The sequence below is a fragment of the Paramisgurnus dabryanus genome, chromosome 1, assembly GCF_030506205.2.
Source record: "Paramisgurnus dabryanus chromosome 1, PD_genome_1.1, whole genome shotgun sequence".
In the NCBI taxonomy this organism is placed as follows: domain Eukaryota; kingdom Metazoa; phylum Chordata; class Actinopteri; order Cypriniformes; family Cobitidae; genus Paramisgurnus; species Paramisgurnus dabryanus.
The window spans coordinates 50,968,551-50,986,476 of record NC_133337.1 but is presented as its reverse complement, the minus strand read 5'-3'; the positions used below and the strand labels follow the sequence as shown (position 1 = coordinate 50,986,476).

Genomic DNA, 17,926 nt, shown 5'->3' with positions numbered 1-17,926 from the left:
AATCAAAAATGTTAAAATGAAAACTATAAAGACATAAAAGACTCTTGTTTATTTTTGTCCCTTTTGTGGAAAACATTAATATTTAATGTTTTGTTAAATCCTAAATAATGACTCAAATGACTCTGTTATGTTAACCCTGAAGAATTCTGTCTGTGCAGTAGTTTTTGTATACAGTTGTTATTCAGACAGGAGGACACGAATGTGGAGAAGAAAACATTCCCAGTGGAAACTTCCTTTATCGTCAGACACAGGTCATCGGTGTCCTGTTTTGCATTCTTTTCAAATAGAAGACATTTGATACATTCAGATCAATTGCATTTATTACAGCATCCAAACTACTATTTCTCTATAGCCATTTCAAGTAATATTTAAAAAAAATTTGCTGCTGTTGCCCAATCCACATGAATGTCAAGTGTAAGTCCAGAATGTTCATCCAAACCATGCAATCCATAATTGAAAAATGATAACACTATTATTTTTATTACAGTAAAAGTGTCAAGCATGCAAAACAAATGTGACCTCTGCATTTTACCCATCCCAGTGAGTAGTGAACACACACAGCATGTCACGAACACACACATGGAGATGGGCAGCTATCCCAGCGCCCAGGGAGCAATTAGGACCACACTTGCAACTCACCAGCCATGAGCCTCAAACCAGCAGCTCGCAGGTTACGAGCCCAATGCTCCAACCACTTAGCTACAACTGCCTCTATCCAATGCCCAGCAAAATTCACTTTTACAAGGTGATTGGACATAATGTATTGCAAAAACCCTTCCTTGTTTTTTAATCCCAATTAATCCAAAGCAGTCTCAGTAGACATGCCGTTCTGATTCTCTTATCAATGTGAGGTCACACTGATAATGCCCCGCCCACTTACAGTCCTGCATTACCATAGTTTCCACCCTCAGTGAATTGTACCCTATCCACTAAATACTATTGTCTCAGACTGTATAAATCAGATCTATTTGAACTGAAAGTACTCACTGTCTGTTTGTAAGGAAGTGAGGAGCTTTAGCTCATTTGCATTTAAAGGTACAGACATTAAAAGAGCATTTTGGACATGCTATAATAAATGATTTGTGGGGTATTTTGAGCTGAAACGTCACAGACACATTCTGGGCACATCTAACTTATCTTGTAAAAAGGACAAATTAGGTGCTCTTTAAGTTATTTACACTGTAAAAAATGCTTGTGAAATCTACAGTAATTAACTGTGTTCATGCACAGCAAATAACTGTAATAAAGTTCACAGTGGATTACAGTGCATTCAGTGTGAAATCACAGTAGTGTTTTTAAACTGTAAAAATCACAGTAAAAAGGTATGTGCTGTAGAAAATCACAGTAAATAAAATATCCTGCAAAGATTCACAGTAACCAGCAATGTACTGTAGAGACTCACAGTAACCAACATTGTACTGTAGAGACTCACAGTAACCAACATTGTACTGTAGAGACTCACAGTAGGGGTGAGCAGGGGCGAAAGTAAAATTTTTCAGAAAAACTTAATTTTAAAAGATTTTAGACAGATATATTTTTGCTGTGATCAGTAACTCAAGTGTGGACTATGAATTCCAGGTGAAATTTTGGAAACAAAATGGCCTTAGACTCTGTCAGCAGGGACGAAAGTAACACACAAGTGGCTCAAAAGCAGAACAGAACAAGATAGATTTTTGTGTTACACTTGTTTTTAGTAAATAAACATGACTATGATCTTGTTTATATGTATTTTCGGTTAAATTTTGGTTTCATCAAATGTTTCTAAAGCAACCTGACAGTATAAACTTGAATTGTTGAAAAAAACAAACATTTTTAACAGTTTGAACACAATAAAATTAAATAAAATAAAAAAATATACATTTTCAACATAATGCAACAGTATTGGCAGTAGGAGAAGAGGAACAAGTGTTACTTTCATCCCGACAGGAACTCCTGACATTTAAACCCGATTGAGTTTTATTTTTAAAAACTCTGAGAAATCAAACTTCATGATGTGTTACAGCTCATTTTACAGTAAATGTATTTAAGTCCAGTCAACAACAATTTTTGTTAGCAACATGCTGATGTCATGATACACAAAATAAATTGAAGAACATTATTTCTTCAATAATCTTTGTTGGGAATACATTTTAAAGTACATTTATTATATTATATTTTAGTATTATGCTAGTAATGACAAAATAGATTTATTTTCTATTTCTTTAAAGGAGAAAGTCACTATGATTATTGTTTTGTCTACAATATGGTACACACAACATTCCATTAAATATGCTACCACACTGAAATAAATTGTAGGTTACACTTAATACTTATACAACTATAAATAAGTTTTCAATTATGTCAACCAACTTTCACCAATTTGCAACTATATCTCAACTAACTGTCTAACTGTCCTTAGAGTATTAGTAGACTGTTAGGGTTAGGGAAGAGGTTAGGGTTAGTGGAATAAGTTGACATGCACCTGCAAAGATACTTATCACAATATCATCACAATAAAGTGTGAATAGATATTAAGCAGACAGTCTACTAATACGGTAAAGATTGGTAGGATAAATAGTTGCAAAGTTACTTATAATTAGTAAAATGTCTAAAGTGGACTATCGAAAAAAAGTGTTACCAAATTGTATTGGCTGACTCGTCATGTTGCTTTGAGTATAATTGGTTAATATGACTGTCATTCAGTAAACTGGCCAATGACTGCTGTGTGAGCACTGGTTTAGTTTGAACAAACTGAGGGTGCATCCCAATTCAGCGTCTTGATCCTTTTAAGGCCGCGGACTTTGAAGGCAAGGCTCAATATTTGAAGGCAGCAGCCTCTAAACGCCACGGAGTGAAATGAAATGAGACGGTCTAGCCTACGGGGGCATCACTTGCTTTTCCCGCCCACTACGCTTGTCACTGGGACACAAAAGCTGAGACCTATCAGACTTTTAAAAATAAATATGGTGGCAGATTTTTTTTATTTTACTTTAGAAAATATAACACATTAATGCAGATTAAACTATCCAACAGTATGTAAAATTCACCAACCTTAGAAATATACAAAAGCAAAACGCAACACACAACATTGCAGCAATAATATTAATTTACATCACTAAAACATCATTTATAATATTAAAACAGACACAAGGACCTTTAATTAGCAAAATATACAATTTTATTTAACTACAGTTTTGAATGTGTATTTCAAAATACCCAGACTTCATATTGAATTTTGGGATAGCCAAGGCTGTGAAGGATACATCTATGGATCCTCGGTAGGGCTGTAACGATTTATCGTGCAAATGCACGTTTTCTCAATTAATGAATTTGCATGAATTACGGTGAAATGCCGCCACATCCAAAAGCCAGGGGGCGCTCTCGTGCAGAAACTAACTTTGTATCACAGAAGAAGTAGGCTAGCGTTGCAAACGCTGTTCCAGGAAATGTCTACAGGAATATTTATATTGCTGTTCTTCAAATAGTTTCAGGTATTTTCATGATAATAAAGAATATTTTGAATGATTTTGTTTTATTTTGAATGATTATGATTTTTGATGCATAATCAGGCAGGTCTTTATAATGGGACAAGCTATAGCGTTACAGCCCTAACTCGGTTTCAGTGGGGAAAAGGCCACAGTAAGAGGCTTTTATATGAAGGAGCCTTAGAATTGTGACAGCCTTCGTCACAGCCCAGTGATGTCGCTGTTTATTTACTTCCATCATTGCTGGTCTTCTCAAATTATACACAACAAGTTTACTTGTAGTGTACTTTTGATTTATAATTAATTATTTAGTTTTATTTACAGATTGTACTGAATTATATTTAGATATTTTTAGATTGTAACAAAAGTTTAAGATGTTTTAAGATACATTTCTTGGGAATTCATACTTTTTCATCCAAATTAAAATGTTATTTTACAAATGTTAGCATGCAATTATTGAATGTATTTGACTGTAAAAAAATTTTTTTAATTTAGTACATATCTGTGAAACAGTAGCATTTTCCCTCAAATCAGAAAACTTATTGTATTGTTTTGTAATTTAGCATATTTAAATTAGATCATTAACGTTGTGACATGATCACACAAGATACATGTTTTACCACTCATTATATTGTGACTTATGTATATTTGAGTTTAAATTAGTTTTACATGTTTTCTTAGCCATTTTATCCTTTTGCTATTTTATGTGTGTATGTCTTTTATTTTGTTTCGTCTGCCTGTCATGTGAGGGGTCACATGACATGGAACTTTGTATAAAAGGAAGGAGCAGGAGCACATGGTAAGCTGACGCTATAGCTAAAACAAGCGGTTGCTGGTGTGTGGAGTTTGTGTATTTGGGCTTACCTGTCCAGTTACGTTTTATGGACTTTGGATATCACTTTCTTGGATTTTATATACACAGTGGAAACTTTGCACATTTGGACTTTTAACACGCTTGGACTTTTATATTGTTTTAGATTTGTTTTTTGTATTTCCTTCTTTTAACAGTCTTGAGTTTTTAAATAATTGTAACTCAACCTTTAAGGCTGGCCGTTACAACTTTATTTTAACATTGATGAATGTTTACAGAAAATAACTAACCAATCAAATGCTGTAGGGAAAACCACAATGAACTATATATTAAAAACATATAATCTCTGCTTAGTTACTTGTCAATGACTGCCAGTAAATTACTGTGAAAAAAATCACAGTAGTTACCTGGCAGCCATTGACAATAGTAATTTACTGTAGAAAAGAAATCACAGTAGTTAACTGGCAGCCATTGACAAGTAACTTACTGTGGAAAAGAAATCACAGTATTTAACTGGCAGCCATTGACAAGTAACTTACTGTACGGAAAAATCACAGTAGTTAACTGGCAGCAATTGACAAGTAACTTACTGTACGGAAAAATCACAGTAGTTAACTGGCAGCCATTGACAAGTAACTTACTGTACGAAAAAATCACAGTAGTTAACTGGCAGCAATTGACAAGTAACTTACTGTACGGAAAAATCACAGTAGTTAACTGGCAGCAATTGACAAGTAACTTACTGTACGGAAAAATCACAGTAGTTAACTGGCAGCAATTGACAAGTAACTTACTGTGCTTTTTCTAAAGTAAGTTACTTGTCAATTGCTGCCAGTTAATTACTGTGAATTTCACAATATGTTTTTTACAGTGTACCATTCCAAAAACAAAAAACTTCCTGCAAATGAAGATCTCGTCTTGTCATGTTCACCAACCAAAAACATAAAATAGCTCAAAAATAATTTTAGCAATTAAGTAGTAATTATGAGAGTCAATGCAGCTTCAATGTCATTTCCACCATACAGAGCATGTACATCGTGAAACAAAACAATGTTTCTCCAAGACTATGGTTCTACGAACCTAACCCTAACAGAAGACAACATATTTGTGCTGGACAAGACAACACAACACAAGACACACTTTATATCGTGCATTTACTTGTACAAAAGAAAATAATTAAACATTATAATAAGCTATACACATTACCCAAAGACTACACAAGAAAAAATGTGGTTGATAATTAATGGATATAATGAAATAAAATCATGAAATTTGATGACAAATAAAATTTAAACATGTTAGTTGTACTTAAATACAATCGCCATTCTTAAAGGTCTGTGGTAAAATGGTTAATGCTTCAAAATCAATCAGCTTGGTTTAAATTAGGTCAGAGCACAAGCTTTAAATAATATATTCATAAAGAAATTGCCTCATTTATAAATTATTTTCAGGAGCCCAAACAGCAAAGAGGTCAAGTCAATCTTAGCAGATTATGATCGTTAGGAAATGCTATACAGCCACAGTGATGATGATGTTTTATGTTGACCTCCTAACAATGACGCTCGCATAGCTGCGAGAGACGCGCAAACTCTCTCGGATCTCAGTTGAGAGGAACTGAACCCAACACCAGCAGCGGAGAACAGCGGGCATTCAGCAGCTCTTCTGGGGTGCCTGGCCCTTAACTGAAGACATGACAGCAAAAAAGCGATCGACAAAATACCGTGAGTGTTTCTATTTTTCATTTGAATGAATTATATCTTCAGTTCGCTTTTATCGGAGTATTGCAGTGCTGGCTACATCTCCAACATATACAGTGGCAAACAGCGCACAGCCATGTTTTACAGCGTGCTCTACAAATATCCGTGTAATTACATGGAAAGAGGACACGAATAGCGTTGCGTCTTCAGCATGTATTGAAAGCGCATTTTGATGTTTGTATGTAGTAGTTCTCTAAAGCTTTTGTTCGTTGGTGCATATGCAATAAATACAGGCAGTTTTGAAACAAAAGCCTGGGCTTAAAGGAGACGCTGGAGGTTTGACATCAGCATTGCTCAGCCGCTGCAAGCGGATCGTCAAACTGCAAAATCGATATGAAAGCAAACTGAAAAACCATGCGAATATATTTCATTAATATTTAAACAAATCAACGAGATTAATACCAGACCGAATCGGAATAAATAGGCTAACCGGCACATGACAGTAAATAACAATGCGGACGCAGTGGATAGGTTTGCCTCGTGCAACGCTACATATATAGGCTATATAACTTTTCCTACTTATGCATTTATCACTCAGTTTGGCCTTTTTTAATTTAGGAAAAATGAGCTTTAATAATCAAAGAAATATCGCTGTCATCCTTAGCAAGCTCTGTTGTGTAACCAGAAGATCATATTACATGCATAACGACATGATAGTGAAGTGTTGTGGCAAGTGAATAGGAAATCTCAATTAAAGATATAATTGCTTTAAAGCGTTGCATTGTTAAAGACTGGCAGCCATTCATTAACATTAACTGTTATGCCTGCCGTGTAAATGTGCTAAAATTCAGTGAGATCCTAAAACAGTTAGGGTGATAAAGTTTTTTTTATGATCGTCTGTTGTGTTTTGGTAAGCAGTGTTTTCTGTGGGTCTGAATGGTGGACAGCTCCAGGTGCTGAACCAGATTAAAGACTGTGGTGTGCTCTCTCTCACACCTGGCTAATATATTTATAAAAACATATCCAAAACTGAAACAGTGATTTTGAAGTTTTTTATCATAAATGTTTGCAAAATGATAAAAATAGCAAATCCATCAATTAGGCTATTTCATTATGTAAGCTTTCGAGTATGGTATTGTTTTAGCGAAGAGTAAAGGTCTACAGACAAATTTTCTGTTTGGTGCGTTGTTATTCTGTAACTACTTAATGATTTCTGTATTAATAGATTACATTTTTGATATCATCATCATTAATTCTGCATAGAATTTAGTTGCTTAAAACTTATATGATTTTAATGTAACAAGCACTGCATACACATACAAACTGTATGTTACGAAACAGATTCAGAACAAGCTTTGTTTGTCAAAAGCTTGATTTTGACTCCTGACAGGCATTATGCTTTCTCAGTCGGGTAGCTTATTGAAAAGCGTGGGATGGCAGTCTACGTCACGCTTTAAGAATACCGTGTAAGGAAATATTGTCAAGAACTAACTGGACATTGTAGTTTTTCAGCAACCGCTCTGCGTTTTTATTCTTTCTTTTATGTTTAGAGTCTTGACTTGATTATTATGCACTTAATTAGCAGCACAGCCTTTTTTTCCTAGTGAGAGCCTATCTGCGGGATCTAATTTAAGAGTGTGACGTTGGGAGGTGAATCATGTTAGCCTCACAGCTATTCCTAGTCACAAAGCCCTTCTTATGTTGGTCATTGTTGCAACATGTAATTATGATCTACATGCATTGTGTTTTTCCTGGGACTATGAAATGGTCTTTGTAATCAAACACATAAAAGAATATAAAATTAAATATTTTTTTCTGGATTCTTTGTTTCGACCTATGAGAGATGGTCACCTGAAAAGTCAGTGTAATTTATTGCTGTGCTGGAAAAACAGTGCCAGAAAAATCTTCTGAGAGGGTCATTTATGAGTGTCAAGAGATGAGATTTCACGACCTGTGTGTGTCGTCTTTATGAATCCTTAGTCCTGAACATTTAGACCCCTTGAAGCTTAGGATGTAGCCTCATTTTGCTTATATCACCAGATGGCTCAGTTTAAAATTGAGCTAAATAGATCAATACAAAAATAGTATAATTATATACCCCAGCTGTCACTGGGGCAGTACCCTTTGAAACGGACCTAATTTGTACAATAAGGGACATATATGTACACATTTGGCACCAATATGTGCCTTTGGGGTATTAATATGTACCTCAGAGGTACTACTATAAACTCTTTAGGTGCAAAGTTGTACTTTTTTTAAAGGGTACCACCTCAGTGACAGCTGGGGTACCTATTTTCTGACAGTGTTCCTGTAGCTCCTGGTAGAGCATTGTGTTAGCAGCGTAAAAGGTCATAGATTTAAAATCAGGGAACACACATACTGACAAAAAAATTTATCTTTTGATAAAGCTGAACACAAACACAATTTTCCAAGCTAGGCTTTTTTAATATTTAATATTACGTTATAAACTTTTATATACGGAATGAAGTTTGTGGCTTTCTTTTTGCTTTAAGTTGTTATTTTGCAGATTAATTAGGGATTTTGGGGAATTTTCCAAATGCTTAATATTGCACTGAGAGCAAAAGAAAGAAGTTGAATGGCTTATTGGTGTGACCCAGAGGACGACTGTAATAACTGTCATTAGTCTCAATTAAACTATTTCAGTCGCCTAAGGCTCTGATTGTCTTTAGTTACACTCATTCACATTTACAAAATGTTATCTTTTAAACAAATTATTAATCAGTTTTACTGGATAATTCTATTGTCATTCACATTCATATGCATTTTGAGGTCATGCTGATAAGTTTTGAACCAAAAGGTATTTTATCTTGCAATATTTAAAGGGATAGTTCACCCAAAAATGATTTTAGTCATAATTTACTCACTTTCAAGTTGTTACAAACCTGTATACATTTCGTTGTTCTGATGAACACGAAGGAAGATATTTTGAGGAATGTTTGTAACCAAACTGTTTGTGAGTCCCATTCTCTTTCATAGTAGGAAGAAAGAATACTATGGAAGTGAATGGGGCTCACGGTTTGCATGAACATTTTTGGTTAAGCAGATATTGACAGTATTTAAAGGAAAGCTTAACAAGTCTATAAAGATCATTGCCTACCCGATTGTTCCTGTTTAACCAAAAAAAATCATAAAAATTAGAAAATTATATAATTGTATAAAGCCTCAAAATTCAGTGCAGATGAATTCAGTGCAGTGTACATGGGCTTTAAATGACCCACATTCACATTTACATTTAGCCATTAATCAAACATAATCGACATAATATTGTATTGCCAGGTCTCGGCTGGTTACCCTTCTTATGTCGAGCTGTTCTGAAAGCTGTACAGAATTAAAATGATTTCATTAAAGTGAAACTTTTCACCTTTAAGATCATTCCCAGTGGGATTCAGTTTTCTGAGCTATGAGCAAAACGGAACAAAGCACTTTACCGTGTGCACTTGTAACACACTTACAAAGTACTTCAGCACCCCGTAGACCGATAATCGTGATTCACGGCCAAACTAGCGTGATTGCATTACTTTCTCTAGTTTCATACCTCCCATGCATAATTTAGAGAGAAGCAGGTTTATGTAAGGCACTCGCAGACTGACAAATGTTTGTTCGTAGGCCACAGCAACTCACAATGAGCCCTCCAACTGGGTACCTACAATACCCGGGCAGGTCAGTTTGACCAATACGAGAGCTGGAGAGGTGCACGGAGATATAATAGTTACAGAGCACTGAAATAGACTTAGTGCTTAAGCCCAAGGTGATATGTTGCTCTTGATCCATCTCATTCAGGTATTTGACAGACCGGGCAAAACTGCCAGAGATTTCAATACGTTCTTCCTGGCTTTTGTTCACATTCCCTTTTTAATATCAGCCCAAGGTCCCTTAGCACAGAACAGATAATAAAATGTTCCTTTTGATCTTCTCTTCAGGTTTCAAGATTTTTCGGACTGTATTGATCACAAACATGCTTTGGTGTTTGGAAGACACAGCCTGGTTTTAAATGCAGAGCATCAATTAGCATTAAGTATACACAGGCTTTTTATAGTTACCGGGGATTTTTCCGATAATTTCTGTGATGCTTTGGCAGTAGGAAGTCTATTTCAAGACTCAAGCTTGTTAGTGAGTAAAACCAAAAAGAAATACCAAAACTTAAACCAGAAATGCAGATTGTAAATGCATTCATTTACTTTCATTCAATGGAGAAAACTGCAAAGAGTGTATTAAAAAAAAAAAACTAGCATTTGTCAGGTGTACAATAGTTTAAAGGAACAGTATGTAGGATTGTGGCCAAAACTGGTATTGCAATCACAAAACTTGTGGCTAAAACTGGTACTGCAATAACACCAATGTGGGCAATGCAGAAAATGACAACATAAACATCAGTTGAGGGCTGCAACTGCAATTTTTAAATGACAATATGCTGGCCAGACCACTGTTGTCAGCGATATAAGTATTTTATATGAAAATGATTTATTAATGTCTAATGACATATCAGGGCCATTTTATTATTAATTGATATACATTTCTTACATAGTGTTCCTTTAAATGTGCTAAATTATGAATTTGGCTAACTTCCCTCTTAATTGGCTCTTTTTCTGCAGTTTGAAGCCTTTTTGGATTGATCGATTGTCGGATTATAAGAGACCTGGCTGTTTAGCAGGTAGCATTTCTGAGAACCTCAACATATCAGAGTTAAGCACATTAAGTGATTTTTCAAAAATGACATCCCCATCCTGCCCCCATCACTATACGGTCCCTGGGGTTCGCATCCATCACCCCGTCACCGTACTGCTGTGTCCACACATGCGGAATGCGGGTCAATAGCAAGGTGACGGTCATCTGATTGAAGCCCAACCAAATGCTCCAGCATGCTGTTGTTTGTAGGTAGTCATTTATCATGCTGGGGCAGTCGAAGCAGATTCGCCGTCTAAGCTCACTTTAGAATGACCTCTGGAGAATGGACATATGCCCTTTTGTATTCTACCTTTTAAAGTGCTGACGCTGTTGCAAATATATTATACCTCTCTATTTCCATCCACACTGCTACAGGATCCACTTTGTATTTCTCTGATATTCAGTTTCTGTTCTTATTATTTCATGGTTCATCTGTGAAATTGACACCTACATGAATAGCGTACAAAACAAGGCTCCAATAGGGGTACAAAAAGAAAATGTTGATCATCAAACTAAATATTATAAAACTAAATATTATACGAGTTTTGAGTTTTATTTGGTATTCATTAGAGATAAACTCATATAGAGTTTATTTGTAAATGTACAATAATTAATATTAATTATACAACAATACATTATTAATAATTAATATTAAAATATTAATATTAATATTGGGCATCTTGGTATGTATGGTTTAAAACTAGGGCTGTCAAGAGATTAATTGTGATTAATCGCATACAAAACAAAAAAATGTTTTTTGCATAATATATGTGTGTGCACTGTGTGTAATTATTTTGTATATATAAATACACACATACATGTATACATTTAAGAAAAATATTATGTATGTATATATTTTTTATCTATATATGTAATATAATGCAAAAACAAACTTTTTTATTTTGTATGCGATTAATCTTTTGACAGCTTTATTTAAAACTATAATATATTTTATATAACTATAAGCTATAAGTAAAAAATATTTAACTTTTGTGTGAAGGCAAGAAGGTCAAAACATCTGAGATGGGACAGATTAAAAGCACCATTTGATGTATTTAAACTTTTTCTTGCTAGGCTAATTATTATTTCCAGGGATAAACAAAAAAATGAAGGGGGTATCAAAACTATAAGCACATGCAGTGGCGGCCGGTGACTTCTATTTTCGAGGGTGCTCGATGCGAAGTTGGTCAAAATATGTGTTCTGCGCATCGAGAGATCCTGTGCGCATCATGTGTCTTGTCAAAATAAGTGCCTGCTGCAGACGCCTTTAAAGGGTTTATGATAAAAGAGACACTCACATTAGCCAGATAGTCACATAATCTCATGCGTAATCAGAGTTTGCTGTTAAGGGAGTGTCTTGCGTGTATTTTGTGAACGTGAGCGTCTCTTTTATCATAAATGGTTTTGATGCGTGTGCAGCAGGCACTTATTTTGACAAAACATGTGATGCACATGGTTCACATGATGCAACAAACACATATTTTGAAGAAGCTAGCAACACACATGACACTCCGAACACTTATTTTGAATTAGCGCCCCTTGGATGAGCAGTCACCAGCCGCGACTGAGCACATGTAAGGCATAATAGATTTACACTGGGATTGGCTATATGCACTTAAAACTATATGAATTAGAAACAGTACAAATGTCATAGTTTTAATTAACTTTGAAAATATCTTTTCACTCAGAGTTCGCCCCTTTTTTTACATTACAATACATGATGTCAAAAGGTTGCCATCAAAACCTGTTAACTACTGTACAGGGAGGTAAACATGGTAAACAAGTCTTTAATTTGTAGATTGTTAAAGGATTTTAAACAAAATTATAAATGCACACAGACAGTTGGTGGAGGTATGTAGTTTTGACACCTGAATGCTATTAAATGCCAGTTGCTTCAACGTATTCTGTTCAATCCTTTCAATAAAAACCTGGAGAGTAACTTTAATGATGAACAATACAGAAAACAAACAAATGAAAGATGATAAGAAATAAAGATGACCTGAGAGGTACGAATGTGGGAGTGAGGGAATAAAACATTAGACAAAAACTACAGTACTGTAAATACCATAGTATTTACTGTAGTAAACTGTAGTCATATCTCACAACAATCATTACACATCATCGACCAAGAATGCACTATGCGTGAAACATAATGGCGGACTCCACAGGATTAAAATAATTATTACATTTTTGAAAGAATTAAAAAGTTTAATGTGTTTCTATCTATGGTAGATGGCAAATATAAAGTATTAAAGCATACACAACTTCCCCTTTAATGGTTAAACAAGTTTTGGCACACAAGTGTACCATATCTCTGCAAAACATAGCTTTGACCTTCACATTTCCTCTCAGGTAATGGCTGGACATAAGGATACCACAGGAACTGCTGTTTTCTATTTGATTCCTCATTTGAATCTTGTTTAAGACTTAGAAATGACACACCACAGGTCTTTATGTGCTTTTGTGCTGCATCACGGGAGGTATGGATTGTGTTGTTCCTTGCATGACCTTTAAAATGCTTTCAGACTTGTTTTCAACCAAAGCTTTTTAAAGGTGGTTTCTTTGGAAGTGGTTGCTAAGTGTTACTCGAGTTGGTTAGTTTGTTGCCCTCAATAATGTCAGGTAGCATTTTCTATCCCATGCGTGGAAACCCAAGCCTTTGATTTTGCAATTATCAGTAAAGAACAGGTGGCTGAAGGGTTGACCGTGTAAAATTGATGTAATTGTTCTGTAAAGTGATATCTTTGGTGGCACACTCACACAGCACGAGACCTCACCACGGAGGCGTAATGTAGTACAGCTATGTATCTATAATCGAAAACGAGCAAGAAATAGAAAAAGAGCGGGTGCCGGTTATGAGACGCACATTAGGGTGAAAAATGACTAGTGGGGACATAACAAGATAAAAGAGTGGGGCGTTTTCTAGACAGCGTGTGCATGCTAGACGCCCCTTCTATCTAGCCTTGAAAATTTTCTCGTTGTGATTCTCTGGAAAACCAGGTTACCCACTTGCATTGCACTCGGCACTGGACTGTTCAAATTCCCCCAGGTGTCCCTAAAAATAACAAGAGTCCACTTTTCCTATAGAGCAATTTCCACAGAATTCTCTCCCTCTCTCCTCGTCCCCTCTGGCAGGGCTGTTGTTGACAGAGATGCTATCAGGAGAACGAAGGATATTGCAATCTCGCACACCCCATCGTCGCCACTAATATAGTAGCAGAGTTATTTGCAACTGCCTTATAGCTGGATAAAAAGAAAGGGGTGTGACTGACGTTGTTAGCGTCAGGCAGCTGTGCCTTTCAAAGTCACTAACATGAATGCAGCGGCTGGAAAACTGCTCAGTGCAATAGGATGTTATCTTTGTAGCAATCATTACTGTGGTTTAAGAGCAAGTGCAGAGAGCAGAAAGACTTAAGGGTTGTGGAGTATACTTAATTGCTGAAGTAAGATCCCCCTAATGTTAAATTTTCCACTTGACTGAAGATGTAACTAAATACGTTTCTAAAAGTGTTTTAAGTAAAAAATGGGAAATCATGCTCTGCTCAGAGACTGCGGAATGCTCTTCCCGACCATCTGAGGACCCCATAGACTGTGGATGCTTATTGCAAAGCATTTCTTTTTAGTAGAGCTTTTGAGTTTTGACTAACTTTTAAAGGGATAGTTCACCCAAAAATGAAAATTGTGTCTCTTTTATGTTAGAAATCTGTATTCATTTCTTTGTTCTGATAAACATGAAGAAGATATTTTATATCTTTATATTTAATAAGAGGTCAGTGGTGCCTCTTATTGGTTTAGTTACAAACATTCCTCAAAATATCTTTTTATCTTTCGTATTCCCCAGAACAATTAAATTTATAGGGATTTGTAACAACGTGACAGTGAGTAAAATATGACACAATTTTCATTTTGGGGTGAACTATTCCTTTAACCTCCTAAGTCCTGTGCTGCGTCCGAAACCGCCTACTACATACTATATAGTACGCGAAAAGCAGTAGGTGAGGCGAGTAGTATGTCCGAATACATAGTATTCGAAAAACAGTATGCGAAAAGTACCCGGATGACCTACTACTTCCGGTTAGATTTTGCAGTGTGCATACGATGGACGCTTCACTATCCCATGATGCCCCGGACGAGGAGTTATCCAACGAAGAAGAAGAGGCATGCGGCTGTTTTCGCGCTGAAATGACATGACGTGATGACGACGTATGTCACGTGATGTAGCAACATGGCGGATGTAGTACGTCCGAATCTCATTCATACTACCCGGATTTATACTATACAGTACCTACTGTTTTAACGCCAAGTAAGTAGGCACTTCATCTAATTCAGTACCTACTATACAGTATGCGGTTTCGGACGCAGCACTGGTGTGTCCACATATGTGGACATCACATTTTTTGTTGTTTGCACCATAAAATTTCTGTGTAACTGGAACCTGTTGTACACAAACATGGACAGATACACTGCTTCATATTCAAAGAAAAATATTTGGTTATTATATTTATTGGTTCTTCCTAACCCCAAATCTCAGGAAGAAATCTAAAATGCAAGCTAAACCAAAGCTCGGGTCTTAGGAGGTTAATATTTTTTTCCTAATTTGTAGCACTCTATGACCTTATGCCTCCCAGGTATGGTGACAAGTATGAGTTGATATATACAGTACTTTGCAAAAATTTTAGGCAACCATGCCAGAATTAGATTTATAGTGTCTCGCATACATCATCTGTGACCTCTTGACATTACAATGTATTGCGTGAGGTCACTCTGGCACGTCACAGGACCAGAGATAAATAAGAAGTTGTGGTTTAAAAGTCCATATTTTTTATTTTTCTTGTCAAAAATGTCAACCGTTTTGTTAGACAAGACCCTTATGCATAGTTTTGGATCGTTATGAGTCCTTTGAAAAACTGTTAAGTGTTGAGTTTAGTGTTAAGTGTTGGGGTCCACTAAAATGAGAAAAATCCTGGAATGTTTTTCTCAAAAAACATAATTTCTTCTCAACTGAACAAAGAAAGACATAAACATTTTGGATGACATGGTGGTGAGTAAAAACTCTGGATTTTTTTTTTTTAAGAAAATGGAATAATCCTTTAAGAAACATTTACATGTGTATATATATTTATTTAGATTTGTATATATATATATAAAATAAAAAATATATAAATGCATTCTTGTTAAACTGCTGTCACGCTTGTTTGAATTGCATGTGCGTGGGAAACAGAGAGTTATCATCATGAGACTGCCATCACTTCACCAGTCACTGCATGAGATCTTCTCCACTCTTCTCTTCTGTTCCTCATGTTTCTCAAAGTGTTGCGTGATCAATTAATTCCCTGGGCTTCTCCTTCAGATGCATAGTTTTAAGAAAGAACGACAGAGCAGATGCTGATCACAGTCGTTCCACATGCGTGCGAGTGACGTCATAGACTTGCCTGCCTGTCTCTTATTGTCTCTGAGGCATTTACTGTATTGGAATCCGTTCATCTCCGTTAGGTTTTGTGGTGTGGGCGTGAGACTATAACATCCCTTTTGTAAAACCCAGTTTATGGCTGTTTAAGCAGAGCCAAGTGTTTAACTACTCGCTTTCTGTCGTTCTCCATCAGTCTGTCAGTACCTTGACCTTGTTTCTGTATATCCCCCTAAACCTGATTTCCAGCATGAATGAGATTTTCACTGGAAGTGCTACATGTCTTTGCCAAGGACACTTCAGAGCTTTCATTTTGGTAATGCAGTAATATATCAACAAACAGAGTGTAAAAACCAACACATATATATATGAAGTGCATTGAGTGAGAGTGGACCAATGTTTTTGGATAATTCATCCCTCCACGTTTGCTGAAGTTGCTGTGTGACTGAACAATGAAGATGAACAGCCATTGAGTGCTAAAGGTGCCGACTTTTATTATCAAATTTAAATCATTACAGATCTGACTCTCTGCCAGGTGTGGATCGAGCACATTTGTTTCATTTATGTGTGTCTACAAAATTCAATTTTACATCCAGTTTGAATAATGTACCCGGCATTGTGTGTTTCTCGCTAATAAATTGTGCTCTGTTATCTACAGTATACTGTAAGTAAGCTTCAGTCTCACATCCTGTTAAACAGACTTGATAGATAGAGACATAGATAAATAATTTAATAATAATAATTAAAAAATAACACTTTTTAATGCAAAAATTACTGGGCTTGTGTTTATATTTGAAAGAAAGATGAGATTTTGGTTGAGACACCAATAGATGAATTGGCAAATTTGAGCAGGGGCGTCAGACTGGGGGTAATACCAGTACTGATTACCAGGGCCCCAAAAGAAGAGAGGGCCCTTGAAAAGTCTGGAATATATTATGGGGATGGGGCCCGAGATCTTGTGCAACGCCCCTGAATGTGAGTAGAATTAAACTCAGGAATGGGATTATGAGAGAGAGAGAGAGAGAGAGAGAGAGAGAGAGAGAGAGAGAGAGAGAGAGAGAGAGAGAGAGAGAGAGAGAGAGAGAGAGAGAGAGAGAGAGAGAGAGAGAGAGAGAGAGAGAGAGAGAGAGAGAGAGAGGTAGTGAGCTGTGCAATTTAACTTAATATTTCCCCTCCATGCATCTCTAGTTCCACCTACAGATGCATCACCCACATCTGTTCTTCATCACTTTCACTCCACTCATCTACCATATTCATCCATCTGCCCTGACAACACATGTTTGACTTCTCTTGGGTTTCTAATGTTTATACCAGTAAATCCTTAAATGCCTCCATATTTAAAGCTTCTAATAAAGACCACATTAAACAAGTCATGTCTTTGATATCTGGTTATGTGTTCATGTATCTATTTCTTAATTAAAGTGCCAAACTCGTATGCATTTACATCCAGTAGTGACCCAAAGTCTTGTCGTGTGTGTGTTGGGGGGTATAATATTTGCTTTAAATGGTCCCTCAAGTTAAATTAAACCATCAAATGAGGTGTAGGCTAGAAAAAGAGCAAAATACTACATTTTTGAGGCAGTTTTCTGGACAGGGTTTAAATTATTAATCCAGGACTAGGCCTTCGTTATTTTAAGACATTTAAGTAGTTTTTACAAACATACCATGCAAATAACAATACTGGTGTGCATATTTAGACAAAACAATGGCACTGATATATGTAAAGATAGGTCAGTGCAAGAGTAAATTAAATTAAGGCGGTTCAAACATGCATTTTATTCAGGGACTAGGATAGCCCTGTCCGGAAAACCACCCCTTAAAGTATTTATTGGCCAAAATAATTTGGCAAGAAGTCAAAACA

The 17,926-nt window shown here is 36.0% G+C and overlaps 1 protein-coding gene across 2 annotated transcripts in view; it reads left to right on the top strand.

The window, feature by feature from the left end:
• The first annotated feature begins 5,838 nt into the window (after nt 1-5,838).
• Nucleotides 5,839-17,926, top strand: part of LOC135744627 (TANK-binding kinase 1-binding protein 1) — a 60,890-nt gene continuing 48,802 nt past the window's right edge. For both annotated transcript variants that reach the window (XM_073815422.1, XM_073815420.1), the window contains exon 1: nt 5,839-5,996. The gene's annotated coding sequence lies outside the window, so the exon portion shown is untranslated. The remainder of the gene's footprint in view (nt 5,997-17,926) is intronic.